Here is a 10,681-nt window from a genome sequence, read left to right as displayed (position 1 = left end):
GTTGTTAAGACAACTCTATTAGGAGATTTAGATCACTGCTACAATAGTTAGATAGTAACAATGAGATGACCTGATTTGAATGCAACTAAATTGTTGATTCCAGATCTTGGTTTTGGCTTATACTTGATCCTTCCTAATCAAATATAACTTTTCTGCTCCACAAGGATATTCTACTTATCCTTAAAATTTACTTTCTCTTCTCATCATTAAATCTTTAATAACATCTTCATACTTACATACTTTGAAACCACAACTTGACCTTATACTTGTATTTTTCATATTGTCAAGTCGACTCAAATACAACTTAGAATAATTAATATTCATTATCTTAATCAGCTCGAATCAATAGATAAATCAATTGAGCTTAATATGCCAAAATAAGAAAATCCTTCATTAGCCAAACCAGCTCAGTAGAAACTAACTTAGAAGAAATTTCTTGTGTTAACCAACAGAAGCTCGGTTAACATTGCAAACTTGCAAAAATATTATGGCAACTAAGTGAGCTTGGTTAGCACTGGTTCCATCTAGCTTTCCTTCATTAACTGAGTGAGCTTGGTTAACACTCATCTTCTTCATACTTTCCTTTGATGCCCGAGTGAACTTGGTAGAAACTACCTTCTAAACAAGGAAACCACAGGAATGCTTGATAGACACAGAAAACTATCTTCATTTCCTGAGTGAGCTTGACATATACTGACTAATAATGATATGACATTTGTGTAACTTAAAACACGATACATAATTAATCAATTATATCCAACACATTTACCTCTCTTTCCACCTTCCTCTACCACTTAGGAGTCTTCATATATGTCCTTGGAAAATCGCGCACCTTGCTAAGTTTCACCTAAACATGATTGTATTGTTGTGAGATTGATCTCATACTTAAACTATAACTTTATTTATAATAACATAATAAATTAATAAAATAATCAATAATTCAAATTATAATTTACCTTAGGTGATCTCTAATTGATAAATATTGACTAAGTGATAAAAGATATAAAGTCATGCCAACCCCCCTCCATCACATCATTTTTTTCCTATGACAGTAAAAAACATAGTTTTTACAATGATAACAATCATTTCTTTATAATCTAAGAACATTAAGATAAGTAAAAACTAAATGAAAAATATACATTATATAGGGCTATCACTACGAATAAAAATGTTTGAGGATTTGTGATGGTGATTCTGGGTATGTGCATCATCAGAGGCCACCCCTTATAAAATAAACAATACATCAACATTTCATTAGTGAAAACAACTAAAAAGTACTTATCTCTCTCTATATATGAATTTAATGACTTTAAAACATATAATTATCTTGCTCTTGTCAATGGTCAATGGTACAACCCCCTCACAATGTCCCACACTAGTAGGTGAAACCTACAAGAGATAAAGAAGATGAGAAATCATGTAAAATACAATATCAAATAGGAAATTAATGAGTAATCAAATAATACATACCATAGAGGTATTAAGGCCAAATAAAATGGCCAAAAGTGTGGCACCATCCAAATCTCTCATCTCCTCCATTGTCATTAGATTGACATAAATGAATCACATAATGTACATAAGTATGAAGTTATAAAAATATTTTTAATATAAATATTGATTTAAAATTAACAATGCTATGACAAATCAAATTTATAGACTTATAGTAACAAAAGGAGCCCATGTCTCTACCTGCCTCTCCTCGTCTTTTGCAAATGTTGTTCTTATCTTTGCAACCATGTCTATTGTGTCATAATCCCCAACCTCAAACTAAAAATCAGAATCAATAATGGGACCTAAACAAAGACTCTTGCACATAATGAAAATGTGTGATACACAAAGATGCGAGGAAGTGTTAGATGTACTAGCGCCAACATCATCAACACAAGGAGGCAAAAATGACCTAGTCTGGGTGACTAGTAGACTATTCAAATGATGAATGGCTCTAATAGATGTTGTGCTAGCCTTAGTGATGACATTAGGATGCTGGACTAGAGGAGGGGCATGGATATCAGGGGGGGACATATGTACTGGCTTTCTTCCACTTTGCCCCAAACCTTTCCTACGGTGCTCCATCTCCTACACCCATATTTGATCTCATGCTCAAATAATTAGTTTTGTGTCCTTTGATAAACTCAACATATAATTTTTTCAAGAAATATATGGGCACCTCCAAATTCTTGTGTGGTGGTTTTTCAACAACCATCCACTAGCAATCCCAAAAATGAGTTCTACTGGCCTTAATAGTACACCATTTGATTGATAATTTTGCCTTTCTAGGGTCAACTACTTTACTAGTTTTTGGGTTGGCAAATAGGTCAGTTAATTCCTTTTTACTAATATTAAGGGCCACAACCCCATCATAATCCAAACCATCATCAAACAGGTGGTGCATCTCGTCATGCCAATGGAGAGCTGTGTCATGTTCACAATAGTATTAAGAATGGCTAGAATGAGAGATAAACTAGGGATAGAGTTATATGTTTTTTTCAAAACCCTCAATTGATTTAGATTTTCTTCAATTAGGTCTTGAATTCAGGGAGGGTTTTGAGGGGGTAGTGGTAGTTCTAGATTTTTGGATCACTATTCGATTGGGATTGTTCAGTGGTTGGTTCAGGTCTACCATGCCTATTCATAATGCAAATGAACATATAATTATAATTCTTATAAACAATTTATCAATCAAACCAAAAAACTTATATTTTCATTATAACAACCTAAATTTAAAAATATACTAAATTAATTAAAAATGCTAAAAATGAACTTACTAGTAGCTACATGCAATATGGGGTGAGAAAATGGCAATGCAATAATCATATACCCGATTTCTTATTAGATACCTAACCCTAAACTCATGAATTCTAGAAAGCAAATGAGAAACCAATGCTCTTTTTTTTTTAAAAAATGTATGTGCAGGTTTTGGGTATGTGATATATTGGATACCTGATATTCTTAGGTAGCCTTTTTTTTCTTTGGTATTAGGATTGGGGGGGAATAGTCAAAGAAAATTTCAAATCACTTATGGACATATTTAGACTATTTTTTTTCCACATCGCTAGTTTTTGGCCCACATTGATCTTGCACATACCCTTATCTTTTCACTATGCTTGGATTATTTCTTAGCTATGAGGACACATACATCTCATTAATTTCTCAAACTATGTAGTGTGCATGAAGTATCTCTGAAGGAATATTCCCACACTTCAACTTACTTCATCGTGAATCAATGTAATTACTCTAACTTGTGTGTACACAAATACTTCACTATTTAATTTACTATAGTAGTAGAATGAATTGGGGAAATCTAGAATCCCAAATAATGGAATGATATGATCTTTAATTAGACTTATTTCTGATTAGGAGGACTTTAATAACAAACCCACCTACTTAGACATGTCAATTTCCCAACATGAATCATGCGTATTGAATCTTACCAAAACCCACACAATGTGGTTATAATAGAAGTAGTACAAGGGAAATCCCAAATACTTGCACAACTAAAGGGTGGGGGAGCCCAATGAGAAATGACTTGACTCGAACATTGACTTAGATTTGGACTAGCATTTCATGACTTGAGCTTTAAACATTAGACTCAGACTTTACAATACTACCATATGAAAAATAATAGTGGACTAAAATGGGGACACCAAGCTTCTTTAGATTTTTCCCAAATATTTTTTTTCCTTAGTTTATTAATAGTATAATTACAAGACTCTTCTTGATTGTGAACCTTGGAGTTTTTTTCATTTCCCTTGAGTTCTCTATGCAACCCTAGGATTCTTCTTTCAAGCCTCTAGAATATTCAACTAATATTTGTTATATGTGGGTAAGGTTGTCTTATCTTCCCATTTATTTTTTAATGCAATTAAGCATATGAGGCTATTAATACTTTAAGTAGGCTCTAGAAATTGGACTTTTTGACCATTGTCTTTGGTTTTATTTTATTTGTCTACATTCTAGTTGAAGGTGATATTTCAAAAGCTCTACTTGTCAAGGTCATTTAGAAAAGCTAATGATAGATATTGGTACCAATGAGTGGACTATGAAGGAATCCCTTTTTCTACAAGGTTTTTATTTGTTATAAGGCATTTGTCTTTGGGGTGTTCCCATAGTGCTCGCAAGAAGTCTTCCTAACAGTGGCGAGTTATATATTCTAGATCACAATCAACACATTTACATAAGGTTTTTCTTAAGAAAGGTAATGTGTTCTATTGACTAATGTTCCTCTTTTTCAATTTAATGGAGAAAAAAGGGACTGATTTGGAAGATTTCTATAATTTGTCTTACAATTTTCTATTTGTATTGCTCCAGCTATGAAATTTTGTATTGCTATTTGTTTTGCTACAACAATGTCATATACTCTATTTTGTGTATCTAGCTGATTTTCTTGAAATCTCTAACTGCAACTATGTAATTCACATTTTTTCAATAAAAAAAAGGTAATGTGTTCAATTGAATTGGTATTAAAGATACATTGGACACGAGATGATTGATGTGAAGATGAGATAAGAAAGTATTAATATTTCCCAAGCATTGAATTTGTGCCACATATTCCTTCACCTTGGTACGGGTTGTGTTTAGCATTCCTTATCTTACAATTTTAGCATATTATTTTAACAAGAACGATATCAACACCATATGATTTTAATATTTTTTATTTGAAAGAAGTAACTTTAAATTAGGGCCCTTTCTATTGTAAGTTTTTTGATGAAGAATGCTAAAAATAGAATCAAGCAGATGTAGCAACAAAGGAGACAAAACAAAAGCCAAACATAGTGTTACACATGGCATCATATCCTATGCAATTGCTCAATTTTTTTTCAGTGCCATTTTTGGTGTAGACATAGGTATATCACAATATTCAGTGTTAGCTATGGTGAAAAATATAGAGTTACCTATGACAATCAATCGACAATATGGTGATTAGAAGCATTTAGGCAATGACTTTTCCATCATTAAAGAGGCTCATTTTCAATCCAAACTTGTACTAAAATCCAATGCTATTCACCTTTTCTATTTTTCTGTTTGTTCACAATCATTTCTAATCAACTTTAGTGTGTTTCTATTCTTCCATAGATACATGATTCTTAAAAATATATTATTAGCACAATCCAAGAAGGATGAAGGGAACTAATGCAAGATCTAAACAAAAGAAGGATTTGATTATTGAACAAAGTATTATTATTAATAGGGTGTTGTGTAAATGATGAAAATAATATAGATCTAATGTTTAAAAGTAAGTGCAAGGGAAAAAATAGCAAGGATGGACTCACCTAATTGGAGAAAGAAGAGGCAAACGAACCTTCAAATCTGATTTTAACTATTGCAGAGATATTTTAATAAATAAAACTCCAAATCTAGGATTTTGATCTCTATAACTATCTTCTATGTAAACTTTAGAAATAAAATATGAGATCGACCTAGACAAACTAGTCCAACAAAACTGGAGCCCTTTCTATGTGTAAGTTTGTTGAGGAAGAATGCTAAAAATAGAATCAACCAGATGCAGCAACAAAAGAGACAAAACAAAAGCCAAACATAGTGCTACACATGGCATCATATTGTGTGCAATTGCTCAAATCTTTTTTGGTGTCATTTTTGGTGTAGATATAGCTGTAGCACAATATTCGGTGTCAGAGATGGCAGAAAATATAGAGTTACCTATGACAATCAATCAACAATATGGTGATTAGAAGCATTAGGGCACTAAATTTTCCATCATTAAAGAGGCTCATTTTTAATCAAAACTTGTACTAAAATCCAACACTATTCACCTTTTCTATTGTACTATTTGTTCGCAAACATTTCTAATAATCTTTACTGTGTTTCTATTCTATGCAAGATCTACACAAGAATGAAGGGAACTAATGTAAGATCTAAACATAAGAAGGATTTGAGTATTTCATTATTGAAAAAAGTATGATTATTAATTATTAAAATAATATAGATTGAATGTATAAAAGTAAGTGCAAGGGAAAAAATAGCAAGGATGGACTCACCTAACTGGAGAAAGAAGAGGCAAATGAACCTTCAAATATGATTATTATTATTGCAGAGATGTCTAAATAAATAAATTCCAATTCTAGGATTTTGATCCCTATAACTATCTTCTATGTAAACTTTAGAAACAAAGGATGAGATCAACTTGGAAAAACTAGTCCAACAAAAGTGTCAAAAAATATGACCTTGTTCTTTTAGCTTCAAATATTTTGAAGAGGTCATTTGACTATTTCTAAGATTCCTAGCTGAGATTTAGCTCTATAATTTTTGTAATTACTCCCCCCTCTCATAAAACAAGGGGGAAATATTGTGGAAAGGGGTTCTTCTTGGAAAAATCCCTATTTAATGATTAACGTTGAAAATCAAATTGAAATTGCATAATAAAAGATGAAATAGAATTTAGTTGTATAACATAAATCACCATATACCTCAATGATGCAATGCCTCTTTGGAAGTTTTCACAATAATGCAATAGCATGGACTCCACAAAAAACAAATAGAAAAATATGAAACCAAACCCTTAAATGATGGATGTTTCATTTTGTCATAATGTTGGATTGAAGAATAGAGAAGTAAACTTAACTTGATAGATAAAAGTAGATCTCCTTCCTTAATTACAAACTCCTTTTCTTTATATCCAATAGAGGAAATAAGATATACAATGGAAAGAAATTCCTTGAGTGCATAATGAAGTGAAGACTTGAAATGCTCAATGAAACCTTCCAACATTTCCTTAAGATATTTTGTTAAACAAAGCATATTTTATCTTTGTTTCACATCTCTTTGACTATTTATACAATATAGTTAGCTCAAGTGTTAGGTCTACTCTTCACAAAACTCCTTTCCTATTTGTAGTTATATTAAATAGATCAAGAGCCTTCTCTAGTTCCACTTTTGCATACTTGTATACCACATTTCTTTTAAAAATTATGTCATAAAGTTTACATACTTGTATACCACATTCTGTTTGGAAATTATGTCAAATAGTTTGCATACTCGCATTCCACATTTCCTTCAAAAATTAAGTCAGATAACTCATATCCTATGTGTGATGTTTAGCATATTACCCACTTAGATTCGGGAATTATGTCAACAGAGTGTGTCATGATGATACTTCAAATCAAGCATTTCCAACTATATAATCTGACAACTTAAATATGTATCCATTATGCTCTTGATGCTTCTATATGTTCTAGGGATGACTTCTCCAATCTCACAAAGAATAATTAAATGTCATACCTATTATAAATGTGTCAAAAGTTCATTTGATTTTTATCGCTGATTGTAGGGGTACTCATTGCAGTCTCTTTTATCATTTCTATGTGATCAAATTGCACATTTAAAGATTCTATTTTTGTTCAAACCTATTGGATTAATCAACTTGCAACCAAACCCTAGTTGGGTGAGGGTTTTGGTTCCAACTATAAAATTTTAGTTACATCTAATCAATAAAGAAAGTATTATAACATATTTTCTAAGTTATCTTCCTTGTCCATTTATTGAAAAGCTATATTTTCTATTTTTTTATCAGCACAAAAACTCCATTGTTTTTATCTCCTTTTACCTTTATATTTGTCTACCTTCTTGTCACCAATTGTTTAAGGAACTCGAATTTCTAATAAAAAGTGAAAAGAATATTGGGATTGTTAATAATTTCAAAATCCATAGAAATTTTGATTGTTTGGTGGTTTAAATGGTAGGAGAAGAAAGAAATGGATGATGCATATGTCAAGGCAAGGACAAAATGGAAGTAGTTTTGAAGTTTTTACATTTTTCTTTTAAAAATAATTTTCTATTATACTAATAGTAGTAACCAATATTGTTTTAATAGATTGCACTTGCTTTTAAATGGGTTTTGGTCTAGTGACCATTTTGTAATATACCAAAATTATAAATGGTTTGTTGCCTGTTAGCCATAACAAAACAATGGTAGATTGTTATATCATTTTCTTATAAATATGTGCATGCTTCAAAGATTTAGATATTTAGTTTTTAAATTTCTAAAATAAATAGTCATTTTCATCTATAGTCACCATTTTATGCATTTCTATTATGTGTGATCAAGTTCTTGTAAGGCTAGTACTCATTATATTGTCTTGTGACCAAAGATGAAGAGCACAGTACTCATGGTATTAGGTGACATCTTTCTTAGTTGGCATGATAGGTTTTATATATGCAACATTCTTATGTATTTCAAGAATAAAAATGGTTTTCTTTATGTCATGATTCATATTTGGGTAAAAGTACAAAGTTGTGTCACCTTTTAGGTTGACTTATTAGAATGACTGAATTTGAGTATTTCTATCCAAAATTCAATTTTTTTCAAACATATGATCTAAATAAATGCATTCTAGCTAAGTTATATATGATCTCACACTTTTACAATTGGAAATGTCTATTAAATACATGTTTTACACTAGTTTGAATCCAATTACTAAAAAAAAAAAAAAAAATTCAGAAAACTGACGTTTCAATAATTCTTACTATTTTTTATGATATTTTTTCAAATGGTAACATATAAAAACCATTTTATAAAGCTCAAAGTCAAGAATATTCTCATATAGATTTTATAGTGTTTGAATTAGATATAGTTTATTCTAGTTAAAAATTCTACAAGCATGTATTTTAACACTTGAGAAGATGCCGATTTTGAGAAAGAAAAAAAATTATTTATCATATAAAAAAATTTAAAAATTATATGACATTCTAGAGTAGAGAGTCCTCTTCTAGAAAGTATAAATTTTCTTCTAGTTAGAATAGATTTGTTTTGAAAAATGTGGTTGGAGCTTAAAACTGTTAATTTCAGGAGAGTTGAAATTTGAATCATTATAAAAGAGAAAATATAGGTCTAAAGTCAATTTTTTTATTTTTGATTGTTCTACCTATATATTTTTTCTATAACATAATCGGAGTTGAAAAGGAAATAAGTTTATTTCCATATGGTTTTATGGTGGGAACTACATGCCTAATTTTCAGTGTTTTTTAGCAACTAAAAAATTATCTATAAAAATTAGGAAAATATATCAATTCTATTCCAAATAATTATTAAAAATTATAATCTTAAACTTCATCCATTTCTACACATTTCATTAGTTTACTTCATTTTCAATTTCTAAATAATATTATTAGTTTTATGTCATTGATGGTGAACAAATATACTTTTGTTAGCCTTTTCCTTTACAAAAGCATCCCAAGGGTTTGTGCTTTTACCCATTTACCTAAACTTCAATTTGTAATGGTAATTCAATTGTTGTTTGTGCATTTTTAAAATTGCATTCTCTATTCAATGGTAAACATCTATTCAAGATTTCAATTCAAATCTTAGACCAATATTTTATGTATAGTGTTAATTCTAATATGGATTTGCAACACACAAATGTTAGTTTATTCTAAGATTTTTCATGGATCAATATATGTTTTGATCATTTAGTTGGTTAATGAATGTTCCTTGACTTTTTTTTGTCTTTGACATCTATCTTGAAGACTTTAGAATTTCTACAAGTTGTTAATTCATTAGTTTGCAATAAATACACTTTGTCAATCAAGTTTTTTTTTTTTTTTTTTTAAGTATGAGTCAATTTAGAAATTAAATAAACTCTAGTTTAGCCTTTCATATTAAATAAGTATGAACTTGGTTTAAAAATTGTGAATTAGTTTAGGGGGAGTACCATAGAATAGATATTTAAGCTCAATTTTGAGTCTAGTTGCATTTCATCCCACTTTACTTACTATCTTCACCCCTTTGGGAATCATTCATGATACCTTTCATTAGTTACAAACGTAGATTGAAATGTACAAGTATAAACTATTGAAAAAGATAAAGTCAAAACAAGAGTTAATTTGAACCATAATCTTATTCAACATTTTTGGTTCTATTATTGGGAAAAGGTATTAAAGGTGTGTAACAATTTTGAGATAAGTTACAACTAGTAAATCATAAAGAAAGCTTGCATAATTTTTGACCTTGTTTAGGTCAGTAATCTTGATCAGTGTTTTCACAAATCATAAAATCTCCAAAGCTTCATTAATGGAATAATTTAATTCAATATACTCTACACTTAACTAAATTTGAATCATTTGAAGCCCCCATGATTGTGAGAAGAATTTGGGAGCTTCATTTTGACATTATGTTTATCCAAAATGCTTTATTTTAGTTCTAGATTTTGCCTTAAACATCACACACTAATGGAAAAATTGAACTTGAATAAATAACTCAACTTGAACTATTTAACACTTATAGAAGAATCAAACCTTAGTGTGTGATGTTTAAGCCATTGAAAACTAGTCTAGAAAAGTTTGCAAACATCAATCAATCTGCTCTGACATAGATAATCTTGTGATCACGAGGTCCAATCTATAAAATATAACAAAATATTGAGACCCTAATTGAAATTAGGGATTTGATTTTTTGATGATGCAGTAAATATATTTTTCTTGACCCAAAAATTAATTAGCAACAATGAGGTGGAAAACCTACAATGGTGGCTTTAGCTAATTTTAAGGGAATGTATAAAAATGTAATTGGCAATTTTGGGATTCATCAATATGGTGGATCAATGGTTGGGACTGTGTATTATCCTAGGATAGTTGGAGTGACTATACATTTGTAAGCTCACAAAGATGGGGATAGAAAAGAGAACATAAGTTTTTTTTAAGTTAATAAATTATGAACTTTGACAAGGGA

The sequence above is a fragment of the Cupressus sempervirens genome, chromosome 8, assembly GCF_028749045.1.
Source record: "Cupressus sempervirens isolate cs-2001-9-10 chromosome 8, ASM2874904v1, whole genome shotgun sequence".
Classification (NCBI taxonomy): Eukaryota; Viridiplantae; Streptophyta; class Pinopsida; order Cupressales; family Cupressaceae; genus Cupressus; species Cupressus sempervirens.
The sequence above is the reverse complement of the archived record's forward strand: the minus strand, read 5'-3'. Positions refer to the sequence as shown.